Here is a 25,054-nt window from a genome sequence, read left to right as displayed (position 1 = left end):
AAGGCTATGGGAGTGGATGGAATCCCTGCTGAGGCACTGAAATGTGGCGGAGAGGCACTACTGGCACGAATACACGACCTCATCTCTCTCATCTGGAAGGAGGAGAGCATGCCGGGAGATTAATGAGATGCAGTGATCGTGACCATCTTTAAAAAAGGGGACAAGTCCGACTGCGGCAACTACAGAGGAATCTCTGTTATCAGCCACTGGGAAAGTCGTTGCTAGAGTCCTCCTCAATCGTCTTCTGCTCGTGGCCGAGGTGCTCCTCCCGGAGTCGCAGTGTGGATTTCGTCCCCTCTGGGGCACAACAGACATGATTTTTGCAGCATGACAGCTGCAGGAAAAATGCAGGGAACAGCGCCAGCCCTTATACCTGGCCTTCTTCATCCTTACAAAGGCCTTTGACACTGTCAACCGTGAGAGTCTATGGACTGTCCTCCTCCGTTTCGGATGCCCCCAAAAGTATGTCACCATACTCCGCCTGCTCCATGACGACATGCAAGCCGTGATCCTTACCAATGGATCCATCACAGACCCAATTCATGTCTGGACCAGGGTCAAGCAGGGCTACATCATCGCCCCAACTCTCTTCTCAATTTTCCTCGCTGCCATGCTCCAACTCTCAGTTGATAAGCTCCTCGCTGGAGTTGAGCTAAATTACAGAACCAGTGGGAAGCTGTTCAACATTTGCCATCTGCAGACCAGGTCCAAGACCACTCCAACCTCTGTCGTTGAGCTACAGTACACAGATGACGCCTGCGTCTAAGCACACACAGAGACTGAACTCCAGGACATAGTCGACGTATTTACTGAGGCGTATGAAAGCATGAGCCTTACGCTAAACATTAGTAAGACAAAGATCCTACACCAGCCTGTCCTAGCCACACAACACTGCCCCCCAAACATCAAGATCCACAGCGTGGCCCTGGACAACGTGGACCACTTCCCATATCTCGGGAGCCTCCTATCAACAAGAGCAGGCATTGATGATGAGATCAAACACCACCAGTGCAGCCTTCGGCCGTCTGAGGAAAAGAGTGTTTGAAGACCAGTCCCTCAAAACTGTCACCAAGCTCATGGTCTACAGGGCCATAGTAATACCCGCCCTCCTGTATGGTTTAGAGACGTGGACCATGTACAGTAGACACCTCAAGTCGCTGGAGAAATACCACCAGCGATATCTTCACAAGATCCTGCAAATCCCCTGGGAGAACAGATCCACAAACATTAGCGTCCTCATCCAGGCCAACATCCCCAGCATTGAAGCACTGACCACCCTTGATCAGCTCCGCTGGGCAGGCCACATAGTTCACATGCCAGACCCGAGACTCCCAAATCAAGCGCTCTACTCGGAACTCATCCACGGCAAATGAGCCAAAGGCGGGTAGAGGAAACATTACAAGGACACCCTCAAAGCCTCCCTGATAAAGTGTGACATCTCCACTGACACCTGGGTGTCCTTGGCCATAGACCGCCCTAAGTGGAGGAAGTGTATTCGGGAGGGCGCTGAGCTCGAGTATCGTTGCCGAGAGCATGCAGAAATCAAGCGCAGGCAGCGAAAGGAGCGTACGGCAAACCAGGCTCCCTGCCCACCCTTTCCCACCACGACTATCTGTCCCACCTGTGACAGAAACTGTGGTTCTCATATTGTACTGTACAGCCACCTAAGAACTCATGCTAAGAGTGGAAGCAAGTTTTCATCGATCTCGAGGGACTGCCTATGATGATGATTATTTCCTCCGTTAAAATTCTGGCCACGGTTTCGGATGAGCAATTCCCAATGGCGAAAGTTTCTACCCACTTCGTAAATTGATCTATTATAACTAAGCAGTATGTCTTCCCTTTGTGGCTGAATAGCGGTCCAGTAAAATCTATCTGTAGTCCCTTTAGTCGGGGTTGATGTCCCATCCTGACCTTTATTTTCCCTCCTGAGTTGTACTTTGCGCATGTCACACACTTTCTACAATGGTTTTCTATATCTACCCATTCCCTTCCACCATCGAATTTATCATGTTGGTTCTACCTGTATGGACATATCTGTGGTAAATGCTCAATAGGCTTTCCTGAATGCACTCTGAGGCTATCACATTCCCATCTTTCCTCCATATCCTGTCTGCCCCTTGTTGGGCTCCCCTCTGCTTCCACCATTCCTTTTCCTGTGGAGAGACTTCTCCCTGTACCTTAAGCATGTTTACTTCCTCTTTCCATTTTACACATCCCATTAATTTCATTCCTGATACCTGGAGGAGCTTTACTGTCCAAAATTATTAAATATTAAAGATAGAAAACATAGATCAAACATTCTAACTTGGACACAGTCATTACACATTTTTTTTAATTCTTTATAACCGTTACAATTTATTTTCCTTCTGGCATGTGGGAAAACATTCACTTCCAATTAAGAAACTTAAATTAATAATGTCCAATATCTTAAAATTTAATTTTGTTGTTTGGTAAACCAAAAATATATAGCTGTCAGCGGAAAGGGTTAACTCTGTTGCAGGTTTGTTAGAAGTCATGACATCATTACTTTTTTTTGAAAACCTTCCCTGATATGAGAGACAAGTGCTCCAATTCATCTCGATCTCCCCACCTCGGCACGACTGTCTCTCATCAGAGAATACAACATTTTAGATTGCCTCTAAACTTTCTAACATTATTTCCAAACTGTTCAGTATCATCCATTTTAAAAAGATTTCCAAACCGAAATTTAAAACTCTTTTACTGACCTAGAACTAACAGGTAATTAAAATAAAATTTTCCAAACAATCAAACGACAACTTTTATTTTTCCTAGCAAAAATCATTATCAACATAGAGTGTCTTTTATTAATTTTTCAATGTGGTGAAAGTGTCATATCTGGAACTAGGGACATTCTCACTTTGAAATAACCAGAATTTCACTGATGCCACAATGAAAGTCCGGTTTTCATTGATTAATTACCCTCAATAATTCCAATTAAATTGAGACCAATATCTTTTTTTCATAGTCAATATGTTAAACACAATACAGAGCAGAAAAAATAGCACACAGTAAGTTATGTCAATTTCCATATTCTTCTTTCTTCAGATGCTTTTCCAATGAACTGTAAAAATATTGAATTAGTTTTTGTATTTAACAAACATCACAAACACATTTTACACAGAAGGCAAAAGAGGGCGGAGCTTCCCTTAGCTTGTAGCTCCGAGAAATGTATACAGGCTTTTTTTTAAAAAGGGACACCAAAGAAAACGGTGCTTTTTAAACGTTCAAATTGATTTGTTTGCAATAACCAAATTGAAAAGACAGTGTTTTGTTACGATTCAAATTGATTTAAAATGAAACCATGCATTTTTAATTTAAACTACATAAGACAATTGCAATTTTTTTGTAATCCAATTAAAACACTCAATTCATTTTTTTTAACATCTGTAACTTCAAGGCTGAAGTTTAATCTTTTGTTAAACAACCCGTCTTTTGTGCATTTCATGGCTCCGTAAATCAAAATAAATCCACACCTGCATTTCTAACTTAAAATCTAATTCAACGAGGTATACAATGAACATTTTAACACTCAATTTATTCATACTTTCCCAGATTCAATACAACATTACAAAGGGTTAAAAATGCTTTCAGCTCCATGTCCAAAAAGTGGGGGAAGCTAAAACAAACATACAGACAACCATTTCTCTTTTAAAAGACAGGCTTTCAGACAAATGAAAAATTCATTAACTCCCACCTCAAATATTCCACAGTCAAGAAAACTTCCACACAAACACACACTTTCATACAAACTGAAACTTTTAAACAACATCCTTTCACTCAATAAATGTTATGTTTTCTTTTTTTCCTCGGCAGCTTACCTGTCGGTTTTAACTTGTATTTTTGATTAGTTTCACATTCTTCTCAGCGAGCATATATACCAGAGACCCCTCTGGTCCCCATTCTCTCCCATTGGCCATTTTATTAAGATCGCTGGGGTCGTCACACCACGCCAGCAGGTTACTCTTGTATTCCTTCTTGTTTGTGCCGTTCGTTAGTATTAGCTCTGTGTCACCGTGCTTCAGGACATACTCATAACCTAAGGCGTTCTTATCCCTTGGTTTCCGTCCTTCCGTGGTTCGCAATAACTTTGCTCTTTATTCAGATTACCTCCTTCCCCATCAATGTTTCATCTCTAACTTGTAAGTGGTATTTAAGAGTTACTCACCCCAATAGCTGCCACATCATCCAGGTTGGAGAGTCTGTATCCTATTCGTGACACCAATTATTGGGATAAAAAGGCTTCTCGTCTTCAAGGTGGATTCCCTGAAATAAGGAATCGACACCATCAAACAGACTAAACCTTGGATTCATTTTTACGATTTTTATTCAAGCATATACAGGGGAAGCATCACAGCCTCAGCTGCCTAAGACAGGATCTTCCCCGAGTGATGGTTCTACACACAGTTATACATTTTCCGATGTGTGAGACCCTCGTGCACAACTTTCTATGACCACCAGTTGGCCTACAGCTTATCAGCAGAGCTACATTGATTCATTAACCCTTATCAAACGGGCTGCTGAGTAGTTTCACAGCATTTCCATCTCCCAGCTCCTGCAGAGCTGACCTCAGTCTGTTAGAATGTGTTGTTCTGCAGTTTTTAACCTTGCTCTGCATTTCTCAGCTTGTTCTGCAGCTTTTGAAGATAAGCACACAGGCATGAGCTGTGCCCTTTAATCTGATTTCATACCGTACCCTTATTTCGGTTTTAAATATACTTTTTACCCCTTACAGTACCAATGTTTCGTGATCTATTGAGATCATTGAAATGTTTCCAGCACTGCAGCCAGGTCCTCCTGACCACATCCCTGCTTGTGCCCTGCTCTGCAATGTGCAACCAGGCTGTGTTGATCTCCTGGGGAGGTCCCTTCCACCCATGGGAAGGGAAGAGGACCTCCCTGCTTGCTGTGACTAACTCCATAAGCATATGGAGGGAGTCATGGGAGAGCTTGGGTGCAGCCCTGTGCCTTTGTGCAGTCATTGTCAGTGTTTGCAGCACCTCAATGCTGCAGAACACTGCCAGCACAAATGTCAAATTAAACTTGGCTATGGCCCATTTAAGGAAACCGGCTGATGACATGTCATCAAATAACATCACTAGATCTACTTCCTCTAATTGGCTGGGAAATGTGCTGGGCAGGCTTGTCACGACCAATCAAGGGAAAATCATTTTCCAGAGCGGGGTGGAGCAGCAGCGGGGTTGGGACCTGCCACTGACATTGCCCGCCATGCACCTGCCAAGGTTAGTAAAATCCCGGCCTCTGTTTCTCTCTCCACAGATAAAGTCTGACCTGCTGTGTATTCCCAGCATTTTCTATTTTTGACTCAATCTTTTGATAGCTTTCAGTCCTAGATGTGTGGGGTTCAAAAGTCTTTTGATTTTGAAAAAGGAGTAATTTGTATTTCATGTGTTGTCCTGCAACCTTAAGTTGTTATTGTGTGTCTTCACTCAACACCATAACATAAACTTTCCACTCTTTATCAATTGTGTGGAGTGGAAAGCAAGACTTGGAAAAGATCAAATTGTTCACCTCCAATAATTCCAATCACCATGGGTGAATTGTGAGTAGATCTCCTATTTTTTCAGTAGAACGACTTTGTGCTGGTGGAATCTTCTTCTTGTGCTGGATACTACACCTGATGGGTGATTTTTTTTTTAAATTGGTCAAAAGCCTTCTCACACTGCCTTTCCAGCCACTATCATTATCCCGAAGAATGAGTTTCCAACAAAGTTTGCAGAACGAGTAGAAATTGAGCCGAATGTTATTTGTGCCTGTCAGAGCAGATGATGCCTAACCATGCTAAATCTTCATTGGTCAGGCATATTTAAATAGGTAGGGGTAGAAATTGCCCCCTGCCCGAAACGGGTTTTTACTGCAGCTACGGTTCAGGTTGACTCTTGCATGATATTCGGCTCGTTGTTGGTTTTTTTATCCATTCATCTGGAACTCAATCATAATGAGGGTGGTGACAACACGTGAGGGGCGGAAACACGGCGGTGACAGCAACTGAGGGGCGGAAGTTGGGTGTGGAGCGGAGTCACCGGCGCGATGACGTCATCACGGCGCCGCGTCACTACGGCTCTCCCCTTCATTAAAGGGGAGAGCCTCCGCGACTTTTAAATTTCGGGCCACTGGGCTACCAGGGAGGATTTCATCCAGGCCAGCAGCCTGGCATCCAAGAGGGGGTGCCAGGCTGTCTGTTGGCAGCCTGGACGAACCTGGGGACATATTTGTCAGGCCAACATGGCAGTGGGCTGACAAAAAAAACATGGCGCCAGTGGCTGTGCAACCTCCCCTGTGAGGGAAGGTGCACCACCACTGCAGAAGGCCACAGCCTCACTGGCCCACCGAGAAAAAGCTTGTTTTGGCACCGCCAGGCTGGCCGCAGATTTCGAAGGGGAATGTCGCTGTCGGGGGGTAGATCTGCAGTACCCAAGGTGACGACGCCCTTCCCACAGATCGGCAGAGCGGTAGCAGGGGGATCGGGACACCACCGGGAAAACTCAGGGGGGCAATTGGGTTAGCAGCAGCCATTCCATGAAAAGTCGGTGGCCACTCCACTCCGGAGAGGGGCAATTTCGACACCTTACAGTGCACTGTTGTCCATTGCACTTAACATTGAGGTTGCTAATTTGGGGGTTGTGTTGGAAGGGATATAGTAAATTGCATCGCCAAAATTTAGATGAATGCAACCACAAAGAAAAGGAGGTAACATTTCCACAGGTCTTTTCCCGATCCCCTTTTGTAACTTCAACAGAAAAAATCCTGGAGAAACAATGTATATTTTGTATAAACTTCTATGAAATGCTTTGGGATATTTTTCTATGTTAAAGGCACTGTTAAATGGATGTTGTTGCTGCTGTTGTTAAAAGAAACAGCAGTAAAAAGGTACTTGAAAATGAACAATAAAACATTAAAAATGCATCTGTCCCTTTAAGCGCCTCCTTTGGCATGGAGCTTCAGTTTTCACCCACTGCATGGGCTGAATGCAAAGCAGGATCCCATCATAAATGATAAGAAACCGTAGGCTCTCACATTTCCATTTTTTAACTATTGAATTGTTTGTATTAAGCTCTTACACAAAATGTCAGCCAGAAAATTTCATGCACAGTCTTTTACTAATTATTTTATTGAAATCATTTATAAATGATGAATATCTGTTTACTTAAGGTGCTTAGAGGCAGGAGCAAAGGGCTGATAATGTGCAATATTAAGAATTCAGAAGTCCTTTGCTATGACAACCAACCCACATTAGTAAGATTAGGATGGCAAAGTGACACATTCCTCCTTAAATGAATAGTGTCCCTTTAGCTCAACACAGCTCAAACATTTACTTCAACAATTAATATTTGTATAGTGCTCCTTACATTACAGGAATAGAGCACTTTAGTACAAATCATAATTGTAGCAGGAGTTTCACGTGTGCCACATTTTTGCGAATACTGATTGGGTTTCTAAATCTTTGTTTAAATAATAAAAATCTTTACAAAGGTTTAGATTCAAATAAATACAAAACAATCTGAAAATTCACAATGGGTCTATTAGCATATGTAAAGAAAAAGATAGATTTTAGTGTTTTGGGTGTAAACTCATTGGGGGAGAAATTCGTGAGTGCCCCGATTGGATGCAGGCAGGACGGTAGTGGTGCAGTGCTGCACAATGTCTCGTGCAGCGCTGCTATGTTCTGAGGCTCCTTCCCTCCCTTAAAGGGAAGGCCCATCGCTGCAGGCTCTGCATTGGGACAAATTAGCTGGTCCCCGATGGCAGCCGCAATCCGGCCTGGTCAGCCCCATGCACTGCAGTAGAGTGCCAGGCTGATCGATCGCGACCCAGGAGAATTTTAAAAAGCTGAAAAAAACATTTTAGAAATTTTCCTACTTACCTCGGCAACCTCCCCTTTAACTTTCGCTCCCGAAGCAGCCGGCCTCCCGAACAACGTTTCCTGCAGCTGCCGGTGTTTTCGCCCGGCGATGCTGCAAGGGGCAGAACCTAAGTTCGGGTCCGGGGCGCTACCGGAGCAATGCAGATGGCAATGACGCCATGATCTTCAGGTGAAGGAGATCAGGGAGCAACGTCTTACTGCCGCCACAAACCTTTCGCTGAAGTTAGCGGGAGACGCGCATCCCGCCACACCCGGTCGTTAAGTCGTTACCGCCCCGTTATCGCCCCCCGGAGGTGATAACGGGAGGAGCTAAGGAGGCCAATTTCTCGGCTTCTTAATGTTCTGTCAAAGGATCTTCATCTGAAGTGTTATCCCGTCTTTTTTTCCTTACAGCTGCTGATGGATCTTCTGCGTATTTCCAGAATATTTATCTTGGTTTTATTTCAGATTCAATATGGTTCTCCATTTTTATTTCTACAGTTTCAAAGAAAAGTATCGCAAGTAAACTGACAAACAGAGACATCTGTAGGCTTAAAGTTGCCATTGAAAAACAGCAAACATTTTTTGTTTGACAGTAAATGAGAAAATGATGTAATTTGCATTGTAATTATATAATTCATGCAAAAAAAACAAATTGCAAGAAACCATTCTCGATTTGATATCATAGTGGTGAAATAACAAATAGCTCTTCTATCTATGCTTCCTCTGTAAAACAGCAACAATCTCCTTTTAAGGGAAATAAATAAGAATACTTAAGAATTATTTTAATACACGCTCAAGGATTGTTTTGAGATCCAATGACTAAAGAGCTTTTAGGTGTCTGGATATTCTCACCCCAGAGACCATTCAATTTAATTTCTATTTTAGATACTTTACATGTAAAGTCTGTCCAATTTTGATAGTATATCAACCAGAATTGTTTTCAATTTAACTGCTGCTTGTAAATTATTTAAATTATTAAGCCAAGTTATTTTAAAATGCTAATAACTGAAAGGGATTGGATTGGAGAAAAACAGGAGGATTCATTAAACCAGTATTAGCAAATCAAGGAGAGGCTAAGGGAAGATGGACTAACATAATTACGTGTGCCGTAATAATTAATCACAGCTCAAAATTGAGGAGCGATCACTAAGTAATGGGCTAATGTAGAAAAGTGCAATTCATTTAGACTCTAAATGCAGCAACACCCCATCAGGAACAAATACATCATTCACAGGAGGAATGTATAATATTTGAAAATGTAAGTGCAATACTTTGTTATTTTTGTCATCAAGCGTTGTAATAGATTAGGGCCTAGAAATCTGATAAGGCCCAAAAACGGGTGGTGACACCTCAGGTGAGGTTTGATGGTAAAAAGATCGCAGGCAGCACCATTATTTTGGCGTTGCCTGCGGATTTGAATGATTGGAGCACACATCCTAGCGAGGGACGCGCTGCTTCAGGCTGTGCGCTCAGTAGGAGACCCAATGTAGCTTGGCCGCAGCTTCCCTGGAACAAGGCTGCCTTTTCTTAAAGCAAAGCTGTCATTTTGGAAAGCAGTCTTGAGGGCCTTCTAAAAAAATAATTTAAAAATAGGCAGTCTCTAGCCCTTCGAGCTCAACAGCCTTCTGAAAAAAAAACATTAAGGGAGTGAAATTGCCCCTTGCCTCAATTGGGGGGCGGCAACCTTCCAGGACATAGACTTTTATTGCCCAGCCTGGAAGTCCCACCCCAACGCGGAATTGGGCCATCCGCCCCTTTGAGGGGCGCTCCTGGAGTGGTAGCATGGCGCTGAGGCCAGCGCTACTTGGAAGCTCCACGTAGCACTGACATGTTACAACGCCCCTCCCCTTCCATTAAAGGGGAGAGCCACTGCACACTCTGCAAGGCCCTTTAATGGCCGCCACTGGACCACCAGGGCAGCGTGAGGCCGGGCCAGTAGCCGGGCTCCCAAAACGGAGTGATGGTCTGCACGATGGCGGCCTGGTCCACACTAGGGCCACCATGGTCGGGCCGACCCAAATGTCAGCCAACCAACAATGAATGCAGCCCAGGGCGCTGCAGGCCTCCCCTTTAAATAATGCCCCGGGATTGGATGTCTGCCAGCTTCACGACATGCGAAGCTAGCGTTGACATCTGCCCGCGCCAGCCTTATGGTCCACGGGGCAATTTCCCCCAGGGGGCATTAAGGGGTCGGCGGGGGGCGGCGAGTGGTCAGCATGCACGGCGATGGTGTCATCGCCAGTTGCGCGCCGGCTCGGGGAAAAAGGGCCAATTTTGCCCCCTAAAAATTATTCCAGAAATCTTCAGGTCTTAAAGCTGAACTACCTTCTCTACATAACAAACTGTTAAAAGTGCTTCAGTATGAATGCAAAGGACACAACAGGCCAGGGAAAGGGCACTCAGGGTCTCATACGCAGCACCCTAACTTTATGCAGGAGGATCAAAGTGAAGACACACAGGGGTCAGGAGGCATTCCAAAAAGTAGGACATGAGACCAGATCGCCAATGCCATCATTGCCAGCAGTGTTGCACTCAGGACTTGGCTCCAGTGCCCAAAGCAGTTTCATGCCCTCAGAACACTAGTCAAGGTCAGTGAATGCATCTTAAAAAGCCATCTCATACCAACTATGCCACTAGGTCATTCTTTGCAGGAGCATGGCTGAGGCCTTGGCCAGCGGCGGGGCTGAAAGGATACAAGATGCCGGTGTCTTCATACATTATCCTCCTTCTCACATCCCACTTCCCCTTCATCCCACAATATCTTCTGATTTACAAGCTGTGCACAGTGTAAGCATGCAGCTCTTGCTTTCCTGCCCTCTCCTCAACACAACCCGACCCTTGTGCCTTCCCCATTTCAGACACCCAAGAAATCCAGCCTGCCCAGCCAGTGGTTGACCATGAAGATGAAGAAGAAGAAGAAAAAGAAACACTGTCACTTGACTTCACACTCCCAGCTCCTCGAGGTCATGCTGGAATGCCATCTGCAGTGTCCGCCACTGAAAGTCAGCAGCCTTCCACCAGCAATGCTGCAGCCAGTGGTGTATCACTAGGATAGGCAAAGGCAACTGCAAAGCAGTCACGAAGGGAATGCATAATGGTGATTAGTTGATTTTTTTGATGTCATATTGGATGTATATATGTGTAGTGTATGTCGGCACCTTAGTGCAATGATTCTATGAGGCAGGGTATGGTACTTAAACTGTGTCGACTGAAGTCCTTTATTTGCAGCTCCTTGAGTGAGGACACCAAGCTGTGAGCTTCCTTTTATACTGGGTTATCTGCAGTGTGCAGGGAACCCTTAGGTCTCCAGCAGCAGCACCCTCTCGTGTACAGATAAGGTGTGTACAGGGTAAGGGTACATCCAGTGTTACAGACATCACACAACAATACAAGCATGCATATATAACAATATGGATAAAGTTAGATTGGAAACAAAGGCCTGAATTTTCCAGGGTGGTAGTGGGCAGGAATGGAGGCAGGACAGGTGGGGAACCCGCCATCATCCCGACCCCACGCGCCTTTCTCACGGGCGTATTTGCTGGTGCGACAGTGACCCGACCAGTAGAATTGGGCGGCCTAATTCAAATCATTATCGGATAATTTACAGACACTTAAGAGCCTTTTATACCCTGCATTTTAAATTTCCCTGCATGGCCACTGGGCTCACGCGGCTCAGGAATCACATCTGTCACCTTGAGGTGGGAGTTGAGTGGCCATTGCTGCAGTTGATTAATTCACAGCATCAAATGTAGTTTAAGCTCCCACCTGGCAGCTGATCATTTTCCCCAGCCAGAAGCTGTTGTTCACTGCATTCCCAGCACAGCTTTACCTTTCTGCAGGCTGCAAGTCTTTCTAGCAAAGTCTCCATCCAGTCTCACCTCATTGGAAGAACCTCTCTCACCATTGACAGATTGCCCTGTCAACTCTAATTCACCTGCCATCTCTTCAATCAGCATGGGTGCTGTTTATACTGTCTCACCTTGGTCCTCAGAAACTGACTGCATTGAGCCCCAACACCAGAAGCACCAACAACAACACCACCAACCTTCTCCTCAACACCCTGATGCTGCACAGGACAAAGGTAATCAGCGCAGGGCTGCACCGCGCCGGAGACGGTACCCCCAACACAGGTATACAGACAGAGGATGAGCTTTCTCAATATGACAGAGCAGCAGTGCCAAAAGAGGCTCAGGCTATTGCACAAGGTCATCGCAGACATTTGCACATTGCTGAAGGAAGACCTGCAGTCCAGAACACCTGGTGGACACATCTTACCAGTGGCTATCAAAGTCACCAGTGGCCTCAACTTCTTCTCCTCAGGCTCCTTCTAGGGGTCTGCAGCAGACCTTTGTGGCATCTCACAGTCGGCTGCCCACAGATGTATCACACAGGCCACCGATGCCCTCTTTGACAAGTCAGTCAATTATGTCAACTTTGCCACTGATGAAGCCAGAGTTACTGAGCAGGCGCTTGACTTTGCCACTCTAACTGACTTCCCACGGGTGCAGGGCATCATCGACTGCACACATGTGGCCATCAGGGCACCCCATCATCACCCAGGCGTGTTTGTCAACAGCAAGGGCTTCAACTCACTCAATATGCAGTTTGTCTGCAACCATAGGAAGATCATCATGCATGTGTGCACCAAATTCCCTGGCAGGTGCCATGACTTCTTCGTCCTTCACTAGTCCACCCTTCCTCAGCTCTTTGCACCTCCAGACATACCTTCTGGCTGGCTGCTTGGAGACAAGAGCTATCCACTGAAGACGTGGCTTATGACACCTTTGAGGAGGCCAGGTACTGGGGCTGCGGAGAGATATAATAAAAGTCACATCTCCACCAGATGTGTTATAGAGCAGACAATAGGCATGCTGAAAATGTGATTCAGATGCCTTGACAGATCTGGAGGAGCCCATCAGTATGCACCAGCCAGAGTCTCCAGAATTGTCAGGGTCTACTGCGCCCTGCTCAACATAGTGCAGCAGTGAGGATTAGCTCTGCATGAGGAGCAACACACTGAGCACACAGCCTCTTCAGAGGAGGAGGAGGAGGGTCGGTGGAGCATCAGCTGGAAGATGAGGAGGACCAGGACATGGAAGAACTTGCGGTGCAGATGGCACCAGCACTCGAGCATATTGCTGCCCGGAAGGCCAGGGGTGGCCTCAGCATGGCAAGATTTACTTAACTTTACGTAGTCCGCCCATATGGCTGCCATATGCTTTTCCTGGTTGGCACCACTCCAAAAACGCACCATCACTACAATGACCAATTCATTCCTTTCAAAGTCATCACCATTGGTGGAGGTAAAGTTATGTCTGGCCCTTCACTCCAACTTAGCCACTTCCAATGGTGCACACAAATTTGTCCAAAACCAGAAAATTTTGAAAAGAAAGACATTTATAGGTTACATTAAATAAACTGAAATGTCACATCAACATTGAATAAAACACCCGTGACTACTCTTGTGAATCTACTCGTGTGGCACCTTTCTTTTATGCGTGCTTTTATGAGGTACTACCCCTATGGCTTTGGCAAAGGTCGAGGCAGGCTCCTCACTTCCCTGCTGTAATTACTTAGTCACTTTTGGCAGTAGTCCTCTGTCTTTTGGAGCCTGTGATGGCCCCGCCAAAGTCTGCTCCTCCTGTGAATATTTAGGGGCAGACTCAGCCATCGCGTCCAGGGTGGCATCTGAGGCTCTGATTGAAGGGTGGCAACAGGGGAGAAGTGTGAATGCTTTGAGAGGAGCCCACATTTTTCCTCTCACTATCATCCCTGTCATGGGCCACCTGCACTTCCCTGTTAGCAAGTAGTTAGAGAGCACCGTGCTGCACATCAGTGGGGCCATGAGGACCCATGTCTATACTGACATCCCTCCTAGCGAGGACATTGATGGGCCTCTGCCATCTATTCTCCATAGATGCTATGTGCTCCTGTGAGTGGCGCATTAGCTGTTCCATGTGGATGACCATCCTATCCATGGAAGAGCCATCGCTTGTGACATGGTGTCGCTCATGTTGGAGATGGACTCCTCCATTCTCTGAACACTGGCAGTTATCACAATCGCAAAACCTGTCCGAGCCTCCTACACTTGTTCCTCCAGCTACAGGATCCTTTTTCTGGATGACCCCGAGGCTCAGCATCTGTGTAGCTGAGCAGAACTGGGATTGTCCTGCGACCTCCGAGGGCTTTCCACTGCTGTATCTGTGTCCTCCATTTACTGTTGCTCGGTTGTGATTTGTGACACACCAGGTGACAACACTACTCTATTTCGAAAGGACGCTCTGAGGTGTGAATATCTGCACCGATGCTGGGTGCACTTCTGTCTGGTGACGTTGCGTCCTCAGAGGCTGGAGGCTCTTTTGAGGAATCATCTTCCACTTGCACCTGAACAGTGGTGGAGGCTCTTGACGGACCTGTGAGAGATGAAGTTAAGTGCGGCTTTGTACTCACCTTTCCTGATCTAATGAGATCGTTGAAGCGTTTGCGTCACTGTAGCCAGATCCTCCTGACGACATCCCTGCTATTCACCTTCTCTGCTATTTGGAGCCAGGCTCCGTTGGTCTCCTGGCAAGGCCTCTTCCTTCAATCAGCAGGGAAGAGGATCTTCCTGCGTCCTCTGACTCCCTCCACAAGCATATGGAGGGAGTCATTAGAGAACCTGGGTGCAGCCCTCTGTGCACCCATCTCTTCAACTGTTTGGAGGCATAAAATCCTCCAGTGTGCTGCCTGCACACTCCTAGATGAACCTTCAAATGCAATTTGGCCAGGGCCCCTTTCACTAAAAATGCATCAAGGATGATGTCACCAGACTCGCAGCATTTAATTGGGCCAAGTAACATGCAGGGCAGGCTTAATAGGCCCCATTAGCGCAGTCATTCTGTGAAGCAGGATGGAGCTAGCAACAGGGTCGCGACCCGCTATGGTGACTGCCCGCCCACACTGGCCCACCCAGGTACAGAAAATTCCAGCCAAAGTTCCCTCTTAATTTTTGAGAGTGTACGGCCCCTTTAAGGGGCTGTGCACCCATTCACTGTTTCACACATGCTCAAAACTTTACATTGAAAAAGCCAGTCCCGGGTTGCGCGAGACCAGCAGAGAGGTGCGGGGCCCCATGGCTGCGCACCTTACAGGGAACATTGATTGGAAGATTTGCTTTGTGGTGGCTTTTATTGCAGCATCACAGCTAAGAGGACTTCTTCTTAGGTAATCCCTCGTATTGAGGATGACTTGCTTCCGTACCAAAAAGGGATGAGTTCATAGGTGTTTCAATGAAGGATTTGATATTCCAGGTCCCGAACTACATGTTGAAGGGTGGAAGATGCCTGTGTGTGGATTTTTTTAACGTGTGGTGGCTATTGCACACCAGCCACTACACGGGCTTGACAGAGTAAGGGCTTGACCAGTGGCAAGGATTAACCAAGACGATGGGAGACTAGCTCTGCTGCACGGACCTAATGCGCACACATATCGTAGTGTGGGCTGGTCTGTGCTGCCCCTGGGCCCTCGCCTCTTCTGGGCCCTGTAACTCACGCCTCTCCAAGACCCCGATCACACCGCTCTGCGATCTCTCGCTGCTCCTGTGGCCCAACTTCGCCGATCCTACTGTACCTGCCCAAGCTCCCATCACCAACCTGGATTATGGTGACATCCAATCAAGTCGCCCTCTTCGCAGCCGTCACCCTCCTGCATCAGCACGTGCTGCTCCCACTGTGATGGTCACTAACAGAGGGAAGGCAAGGTGCGGGACAAATGTTGAAAGGAGATTTGAGGTTGTGGTTATTGGTACCACAGTCGGTTGATTTCATCCCGGATAACCTGGCCAGAAAGGGGCTGTCTGGGTTGCTTTCTTCCTTCCGCTTCTTCATCTTCTGCATCTTCCTCTTCCTCTTCTGCAATTTCCTCTGCCCTCTGTGAGCAGCTTGTCCCCTTTGCTGCTGCTGCTTCATCTCCACGTGCCCCCAGGACTCTGAGCAAGTGGTCTTCTCAGAGGCAAAATACTGTGAATGCTGGATATCTGAAATAAAAACAGGAAATACTGGAAATACTCAGCAGGCCAGCCAGCATCTCAACCTGAAGCATGAAGTCGGTTTCTTTCTCTACAGATGCTACCTGACCTGCTGAGTATTTCCTGCATTTTCTGTCTTCTCAGAGACTTTCCTTTACTATCCAAAGCCTTGCAAGTGCACAGCAGCATTTCCTGCACACATTAACAACTTTTAAAATGTATTGCACCAAACAACTACTTATATAAAATATGAGAAAAAAGTTCAAAAGTTGAAATCCAAACTTACCTAAAAGACGTGTGTCCACATCTCTGCAGTGCTGCTGCACACACGGTCTTCTGTGCGAGGTTTGGAGAGGTCGTTATGTTGTACGGCAATGCCGAAAATAGCAGTGATGTGTCAAATCAGGCGCTGTACACCGATTGACGTCACGATCTGCTCATTTGAATTTGAGAGGCCAGCTGACAACGGCAGCACTAAGGACCTCACCAAAATAGCGGCCGCCCCACTTCCCGCGCCGGAAGCAGGGCGGACACCAATTCTTGCAGAAATATGGTGCTAACAGTCGGTGGTAAGGTAGGGAATTTCTAAACCAAAGGGCTAGAAATTAGCCAGCCTTGCGCTCATTTCTTTTGCGATATTTCACCTTTTTTGATGGTAAAAGCTGTTCACCTAAATTGGCCAAAATTGTGCCAAATTTTGAAATACCGCTGAAAAGTGGACCGGCATCGCGCAACACCAAAAAAAGCGATATCGCTTTAAATTGACAATTTGGCACACCCGTATTCTGTGTGAAAGAAACATCCGAGAAAAGCCTGCGTTGCAGACTCAGAAACAGCGATAAGTATGAAGACCTGCAAAAAAGGAAAGTTAAAGTTTTTATTTTTTAATTCTTTTGCAGCAATTACTTAGTTAAGGATCTTGTAAATGTTTTGTGATTTTTTATTTTTTGATCTTTGCAATTTTTTGTGTGTGTTTTCCCCCTCCCAGGGCCTGTCTTTTTAGCAGTAATCGGCCTCGGACTAAAGTTAGCGAGGACCGCGATTCCCACTGTGAATCCTCGTGCAAAGCCGATTTTTACCATCGGCTGCGTTTTGTTGCCAATTTAATGCCTTTAAAAAAATAGCGGTATTTGTAACGGTATTTTTGGTGAAAAATGCCAAAAAAATATCGCTATCGCCAAAAGACCAATTTCTAGCCCTAAATGTTTTAACATTTAGATTGCTTATGGTATGGATGGTATGTTGCCTCCCTGGTGCAAGGGTCAAGGATGTCTCGGAGCGGGTGCAGGACATTCTGAAAAGGGAGGGTGAACAGCCAGTTGTCGTGGTGCACATTGGTACCAACGACATAGGTAAAAAAAGGGATGAGGTCCTACGAGATGAATTTAAGGAGCTAGGAGCTAAATTAAAAAGTAGGACCTCAAAAGTAGTAATCTCGGGATTGCTACCAGTGCTACATGCTAGTCAGAGTAGGAATCGCAGGATAGCGCAGATGAATACTTGGCTTGAGCAGTGGTGCAGCAGGGAAGGATTCAAATTCCTGGGGCATTGGAACCGGGTCTGGGGGAGGTGGGACCAGTACAAACCGGATGGTCTGCACCGAGGTAGGACTGGAACTAATGTCCGAGGGGGAGTGTTTGCTAGTGCTGTTGGGGAGGAGTTAAACTAATATGGCAGAGGATGGGAACCAATACAGGGAGACAAAATGGAGACAGAAGCAAAAGACAGAAAGGAGATGAGTAAAAGTGGAGGGCAGAGAAACCCAAGGTAAAAAACAAAAAGGGCCACTGTACAGCAAAATTCTAAAGGGTCAAAGTGTAATAAAAAGGCAAGCCTGAAAGCTCGGTGCCTCAATACAAGGAGTATTCGGAACCCAGGAGAGGGCTCTGAGCTAGTTAGAGTGGGCGAGAGCGCAGATGAACAGGACCCCAAGAAAGAATGCAAAAGGCAGGAGGCAACAGAGCAGAGTAGCACTGGGGTAAGTGTAAACCACAAGGTGATAGGAAGGGACAATATGTATGAATATAAAGGGGCTGCAGGAGGGGTCAAGACTAAAAATCATGGTTTAAAAACTAGTAGTAAAACACTCTACCTAAACGCACGCAGCATTTGAAATAAAGTAAATGAGTTGACGGCTCAAATCATTACAGATGGGTATGATTTGGTGGCCATTACAGAAACGTGGTTGCAGGGTGGCCAAGACTGGGAATTAAACATACAAGGGTATCTGACAATTCGGAAAGATAGACAAGAAGGGAAAGGAGGTGGGGTAGCTCTGTTAATAAAGGATGATATCAGGGCAGCTGTGAGAGATGATATTGGCTCTAATGAACAAAATGTTGAATCATTGTGGGTGGAGATTAGAGATAGTAAGGGGAAAAAGTCACTGGTGGGTATAGTTTATAGGCCCCCAAATAATAACTTCACGGTGGGGCTGACAATAATCAAGGGAATAATGGAGGCATGTGAAAAAGGAATGGCAGTAATCATGGGGGATTTTAACCCTACATATCAATTGGTCAAATCAAATCGCACGGGGTAGACTGGAGGAGGAATTCATAGAATGCGTACGGGATTGTTTCTTAGAACAGTAGGTTACAGAACCTATAAGGGAGCAAGCTATCTTAGATCTGGTCCTGTGTAATGAGACAGGAATAATAAACGATCTCCTAGTAAAAGATCCTCTCGGAATGAGTGATCACAGTATGGTTGAATTTGTAATACAGATTGAGGGTGAGGAAGTAGTGTCTCAAACGAGCGTACTATGCTTAAACAAAGGGAACTACAGTGGGATGAGGGAAGAGTTGGCTAAAGTAGACTGGAAACACAGACTAAACGGTGGCACAATTGAGGAACAGTAGAGGACTTTTAAGGAGCTCTTTCATAATGCTCAACAAAAATATATTCCAGTGAAAAAGAAGGGCGGTAAGAGAAGGGATAACCAGTTGTGGATAACCAAGGAAATAAAGGAGAGTATCAAATTAAAAACCAATGCGTATAAGGTGGCCAAGGTTAGTGGGAAACGAGAAGATTGGGAAAATTTTAAATGACAGCAAAGAATGACTAAGAAAGCAATAAAGAAAGGAAAGATAGATTACAAAAGTAAACTTGCGCAAAACATAAAAACAGATAGTAAAAGCTTTTACCGATATATAAAATGGAAGAGAGTGACTAAAGTAAATGTTAGTCCCTTAGAAGATGAGAAGGGGCATTTAATAATGGGAAATGTGGAAATGGCTGAGATCTTAAACAATTATTTTGCTTCCGTCTTCACAGTGCCATTTAAAAACCATGCCAAAAATTGCTGGTCACGGGATGTGGGAAGGGAGGACCTTGTGACAATCACTATCACTTGGGAGGTAGTGCTGGATAGGCTAATGGGACTCAAGGTAGACAAGTCCCCTGGTCCTGATGAAATGCATCCCAGGATATTAAAAGAGATGGCGGAAGTTATAGCAGATGCATTCGTTATAATCTATCAAAATTCTCTGGACTCTGGGGAGGTACTAGCGGATTGGAAAGCAGCTAATGTAATGCCTCTGTTTAAAAAAGGGGGCAAACAAAAGGCAGGTAACTATAGGCCGGTTAGTTTAACATCTGTGGGGAAAATGCTTGAAGCTATCATTAAGAAAAAAATAGCGGGACATCGAGATAGGAATAGTGCAATCAAGCAGACGCAGCATGGGTTCATGAAGGGGAAATCATGTTTAACTAATTTACTGGAATTCTTTGAGGATATAACGAGCATGGTAGATAGAGGTGTACCGATGGGTGTGGTGTATTTAGATTTCCAAAAGGCATTCGATAAGGTGTCACACAAAAGATTACTGCAGAAAATAAAGGTACGCAGAGTCAGAGGAAATGTATTAACATGGATAGAGAATTGGCTGGCTAACAGAAAGCAGAGAGTCGGGATAAATGGGTCCTTTTTGGGTTGGAAATCGGTGGTTAGTGGTGTGCCACAGGGATCGGTGCTGGGACCACAACTGTTTACAATATACATAGATGACCTGGAAGAGGGGACAGAGTGTAGTGCAACAAAATTTGCAGATGACACGAAGATTAGTGGGAAAGCGGGTTGTGTAGAGGACAGAGAGGCTGCAAAGAGATTTAGATAGATTAAGCGAATGGGCGAAGGTTTGGCAGATGGAATACAATGTTGGAAAATGTGAGGTCATCCACCTTGGAAAAAAAAACAGTAAAAGGAAATATTATTTGAATGGGGAGAAATTACAACATGCTGGGGTGCAGAGGGACCTGGGGGTCCTTGTGCATGAATCCCAAAAAGTTAGTTTGTAGGTGCAGCAGGTAATCAGGAAGGCGAATGGAATGTTGGCCTTCATTGCGAGAGGGATGGAGTACAAAAACAGGGAGATCCTGCTGCAACTGTACAGGGTATTGGTGAGGCCGCACCTGGAGTGCTGCGTGCAGTTTTGGTCACCTTACTTAAGGAAGGATATTGTTGTAGGAGGTAGGCACCTTTAGAATATACCAGAATACTAGGCATTAGGCACCTGCTAGATTTATCTAACCGCATATAAATTTAAAGTGGCCACACATAAAATGGCTGCCCAGGCATGATGGGAAATCAGGTAGTCAAGCTGTGAACTGTTGAATGTTCAATGACCGAGCAATAACCCTGTGAGGCCCACTATAGGAATGCCTTGGATGCAGGATAAGAATAATGAGGAGAGAACCCATCTCCCGTATTCAAGGCCATAAACCAATTAATTCCCCAGGAAGAAAGAGATAAGAGAACCCATCTCCTGTAAACAAGGTTATAAACCAATATTTTCTCCAAGAAGAAAGAACTAGTGAGAGAACTTATCTCCTGTAGTAAAGTTATCAATCAGCCCAAGCTGACAAGAACCGAACATATGGTTCCTGAGACATGAGGGGAATTCTATTGGGTTAAAAGAACCTATATGTAATCTATAATCGTTGTGATTGGCTTGTGTCCAGCCGTGATGGGCTGTGTAACTGTAGTAAACTGTTTGTAACTGTTGTGAAACATATAAAAGTGCATGTAACCCTTTGTTCTGTGGAGAGAAGCCTGGACTCAGTCTTGTGATTTCCTCCCCGCTAAGTGTAATAAAGGCCGCGACGGCATTGGAACCGACTCTGAGTGTTGAGTGATTCTTCTGAGAAAACACTAACGCTAACAATATACTAGCCTTGGAGGGGGTACAGAGACGATTCACTCAGCTGATTCCAGAGATGAGGGGGTTACCTTATGATGATAGATTGGGTAGACTGGGTCTTTACTCGTTGGAGTTTAGAAGGATGAGGGGGGGATCTTATAGAAACATTTAAAATAATGAAAGGATAGACAAGATAGAGACAGAGAGGTTGTTCCACTGGTCGGAGAGACTAGAACTAGGGGGCACAGCCTCAAAATATGGGGGAGCCATTTTAAAACCGAGTTGAGAAGGAATTTCTTCTCCCAGAGGGTTGTGAATCTGTGGAATTCTCTTCCCAAGGAAGCAGTTGAGGCTAGCTCATTGAATGTATTCAAATCACAGATAGATAGATTTTTAACCAATAAGGGAATTAAGGGTTATGGGGAGCGGGCGGGTAAGCGGAGCTGAGTCCACTGCCAGATCAGCCATGATCTTGTTGAATGGCGGAGCAGGCTCGAGGGGCTAGATGGCCTACTCCTGTTCCTAATTCTTATGTTCTTATGTTCTTATGGATTGTGCAGCTGGTATGACTTACCATGACATTAATCTATGGTGCAGCATGGATAGATTCTGAGCCTATCGAGTCAAAATTGCTGATATAAACGTGATGAATAATTCCACCCACAGTTGTCCTGTTTCTTGGCTGTACATTGAATAGTTTTATTAAGTGTCACTTCTATCTTATGCTTAACTCTTGCTACTCAGGAAATCTGTCCAAACTAGATCTGCAGCAGATCAATAAGGGCTCTCTTTGTTCTGCAAATAGTCCATAAAAGATGTTCCACCAATGATAGACTGATGCATGAGTTATTCTCAAAGGTAGATGCCCATAATTTGTGAGTCCCACACATGTCTGTGTGTTAGACCTACTCCTGACAAAATGTCTAGAACACAAACTCCTCATCACCAACACCCTGTTCCACCAGAGGAAAAATATAAGGCATCGTGGCAACACCCTTGCTCCAAACACTGGCACCTGCTCGACTATGTCATCGTCCTAGCCAGGGATCACAAGGATGTGCGCATCACCCGCGCCATGACAGGAGCTGACGACTGCTGGACGGACCATCGCCTAATCCTATCCATCATCGACATTAACACTGCCCTAAAGCAGAGGGTACAGCAGAAGCAGTGCCGCAAAAAAGTTAATGCCGGGGCACTTAAAGACCCAGATAAGAGAGCCCTATCTAGCAAGCGCCTCACAGCTAATCTGGCGTGCCTTGATGACCCTGAGATGCTGAATGCCCACAGCACTTGGTCTGCCCTCCAGACCTCTATAACCAGTGCTTGTGAAGAGACACTTAGTTACTCAACCAGAAAACACCAGAACTGATTTGATGAAAATGATCAGGAGATCCAAGAACTAATAGATCGTAAGCGCAGAGCATTTCTGATCCTCAAGCAACCACCCAACTCTGGAGCTGCAAAGCAACATTGCAGACGGCTCAAGGCTGAGGTCCAACAAAAAAATCCGGGACCTAAAGAATAGGTGGTGGATGGAGAAAGCACAGGAGATATAACAACTGGCTGACAGTGACGATATGCGAGGATTCTTCATTGCAGTCAAGGCCACCTACGGTCCAAACTCCCAAGGCCCCAAAACCACTGCTGGCCAAGAACGGAGAAACACTCATCAAGGACACCGAGGCTGCCAGGGCCCACTGGAAGGAGCACTTTGAAGATCTCCTCAATCGAGACTCTGCCTTTGACTCGAGTGTTCTCAACTCCATCCCGCAGCATGCGACCCGCCACCACCTCAGTGAAACCCCAACGCTGCACGAGGTAGGCAAAGCCATAAAACAGCTCAAGAATAACAAGGCTACGGGTGCGGATGGAATTCCTGCTGAGGCGCTAAAGTATGGCGGAGAGGCGCTGTTGGCGCAGATACTTGACCTCATCTCTCTCATTTGGAGGGAGGAGAGCATGCCAAGAGATCTCATAGATGCAGTGATCGTGACCATCTTTAAAAAAGGGGGACAAGTCCGACTGCAGCAACTACAGGGGAATCTCCCCGCTATCAGCCACTGGGAAGGTTGTCGCTGGAGTTCTCCTTAACCATCTTCTCCCTGTAGCCGAGGACCTCCTCCCGGAATCACAGTGCGGATTTCGTCCCCTACGGGGCACAACGGACATGATCGTTGCAGCACAACAGCTGTAGGAAAAATGCAGGGAGCAGCCCTTCTCCATGGCCTTTTTCGATCTTACAAAGGCCTTTGACACTGTCAACCACAAGGGCTTATGGAGCATCCTCCTCCATTTTGGATGCCCCCAAAGTTTGTCAACATCCTTCGCCTGCTCCACGATGACATGCAGGCCGTGATCCTTACCAGCGGATCCATTACAGACTCAATCCACGTCCGGACCGGGGTCAAACAGGGCTTCGTCATCGCTCCAACCCTCTTCTCAATCTTCCTCGCTGTCTTGCTCCACCTCAACAAGCTCCACGCTGGAGTGGAACTAAACTACAGAACCAGTGGGAACCAGTTCAACCTTCGCCGTCTCCAGGCCAGGTCCAAGATCACTCCAACCTCTGTCGTTGAGCTACAGTATGCGGACGATGCCTGCGTCTGCGCACATTCTGAGGCTGAGTTCCAGAATATAGTCGATGTATTCACCGAGGCATACGAAAGCATAGGCCTTACACTAAACATCCATAAGACAAATGTCCTCCACTAGCCTGTCCTTGCCGCACAGCACTGCCCCCCAGTCATCATAATTCACGGCACGGCCCTCGACAGCGTGGACCACTTCCCATACCTCGGGAGGCTCTTATTAACAAAGGCAGACATTGATGCGGAGATTCAACATCGCCTCCAGTGCGCCAGTGCAACCTTTGGCCACCTGAGGAAAAGAGTGTTCGAAGACCAGGCCCTCAAATTTACCACCAAGCTCATGGTCTACAGGGCTGTAGTAATACCCACCCTCCTGTACGTATCAGAGGCATGGACGATGTACAGAAGACACCTCAAGTCATTGGAGATATATCACCAATGATGTCTCCGCAAGATCCTGCAAATCCCCTGGGAGGACAGACGCACCAACATCAGGGTCCTCGCCCAGGCTAACATCCCCAGCATTGAAGCACTGACCTCACTCGATCAGCTTCGCTGGGCAGGCCACATAGTTCGCATGCCAGACAAGAGACTCCCTAAGCAATTTCTCTATGCGGAGCTCCTTCACGGCAAACGAGCCAAAGGTGGGCAGCAGAAACGTTACAAGGACACCCTCAAAGCCTCCCTGGTAAAGTGCAACATCACCACTGACATCTGGGAGTCCCTGGCCAAAGACCGCCCTAGGTGGAGAAAGTGCATCCGGGAGGGCATTGAGCTCTTCGAATCTCAGCGCCGCGAGCGTGAAGAGGTCAGGCGCAGGCAGCGGAAGGAGCGTGCGGCAAATCAGTCCCACCCCACCCCCTGGGTGTAAGTTCTCCTCCTCCTCATCAGTCTGCCACCTTTTTGATTGGGCACATAATGCTCTTCAATATACCTTCTCCCATCTCTAGTCTGCAGAATGTGAGATTTTAAAATCACCTTAAAAGAACTCAGAGATTAAATCAAAACTCCCCAGAACTTAAAGTTGCATTTTATATGAAAAGTCCTCCAATTTACAAAATGGCTTCCATACCGCTGGGTTAAGGTCAGGTGAGTGTAGCTTTTTCTCAGCGTTTTTTGGGTGAGCGATCTTATCGGTGATATATGGACGAGATGCCAAAAGTAATGCTCGGCAATATTCTGGGCAGTTTCTGGGTGTTAGTTTCCTTTCTAAACATTATTCTGGGTGATGCACTGTTGTTGACATCATAATTTTGAAAAAAAATATGGGCAGGCAGTTTAACTAATTCTCGGCATTAACTTGATGCCAAAACTAACACTGGCGATAAATAGACGTTAGTTTCCATTTTTAGGGAAAACGGGCGATAAATGGGCATTATACTTCATCTCAGCGATTAAATGGCCAGTAAGTGGCGGTAGCGAGGCGTTA

At 46.0% G+C, this 25,054-nt stretch overlaps 1 long non-coding RNA gene across 1 annotated transcript in view; it reads right to left on the bottom strand.

Annotated features, from left to right (window-relative positions):
- Window positions 1–2,799: 2,799 nt before the first annotated feature.
- The window catches only part of LOC139263850 (uncharacterized), a 108,827-nt gene continuing 86,572 nt past the window's right edge, over window positions 2,800–25,054 (bottom strand). The window contains exons 3-4 of the long non-coding RNA XR_011593232.1: window positions 4,190–4,287; window positions 2,800–3,085 (exon numbers count right to left, since the gene is read on the bottom strand). This is a non-coding gene — a long non-coding RNA (uncharacterized lncRNA). The remainder of the gene's footprint in view (window positions 3,086–4,189; window positions 4,288–25,054) is intronic.

Source organism: Pristiophorus japonicus, chromosome 5 (assembly GCF_044704955.1).
Source record: "Pristiophorus japonicus isolate sPriJap1 chromosome 5, sPriJap1.hap1, whole genome shotgun sequence".
In the NCBI taxonomy this organism is placed as follows: domain Eukaryota; kingdom Metazoa; phylum Chordata; class Chondrichthyes; family Pristiophoridae; genus Pristiophorus; species Pristiophorus japonicus.
The sequence above is the reverse complement of the archived record's forward strand: the minus strand, read 5'-3'. Positions and strand labels throughout refer to the sequence as shown.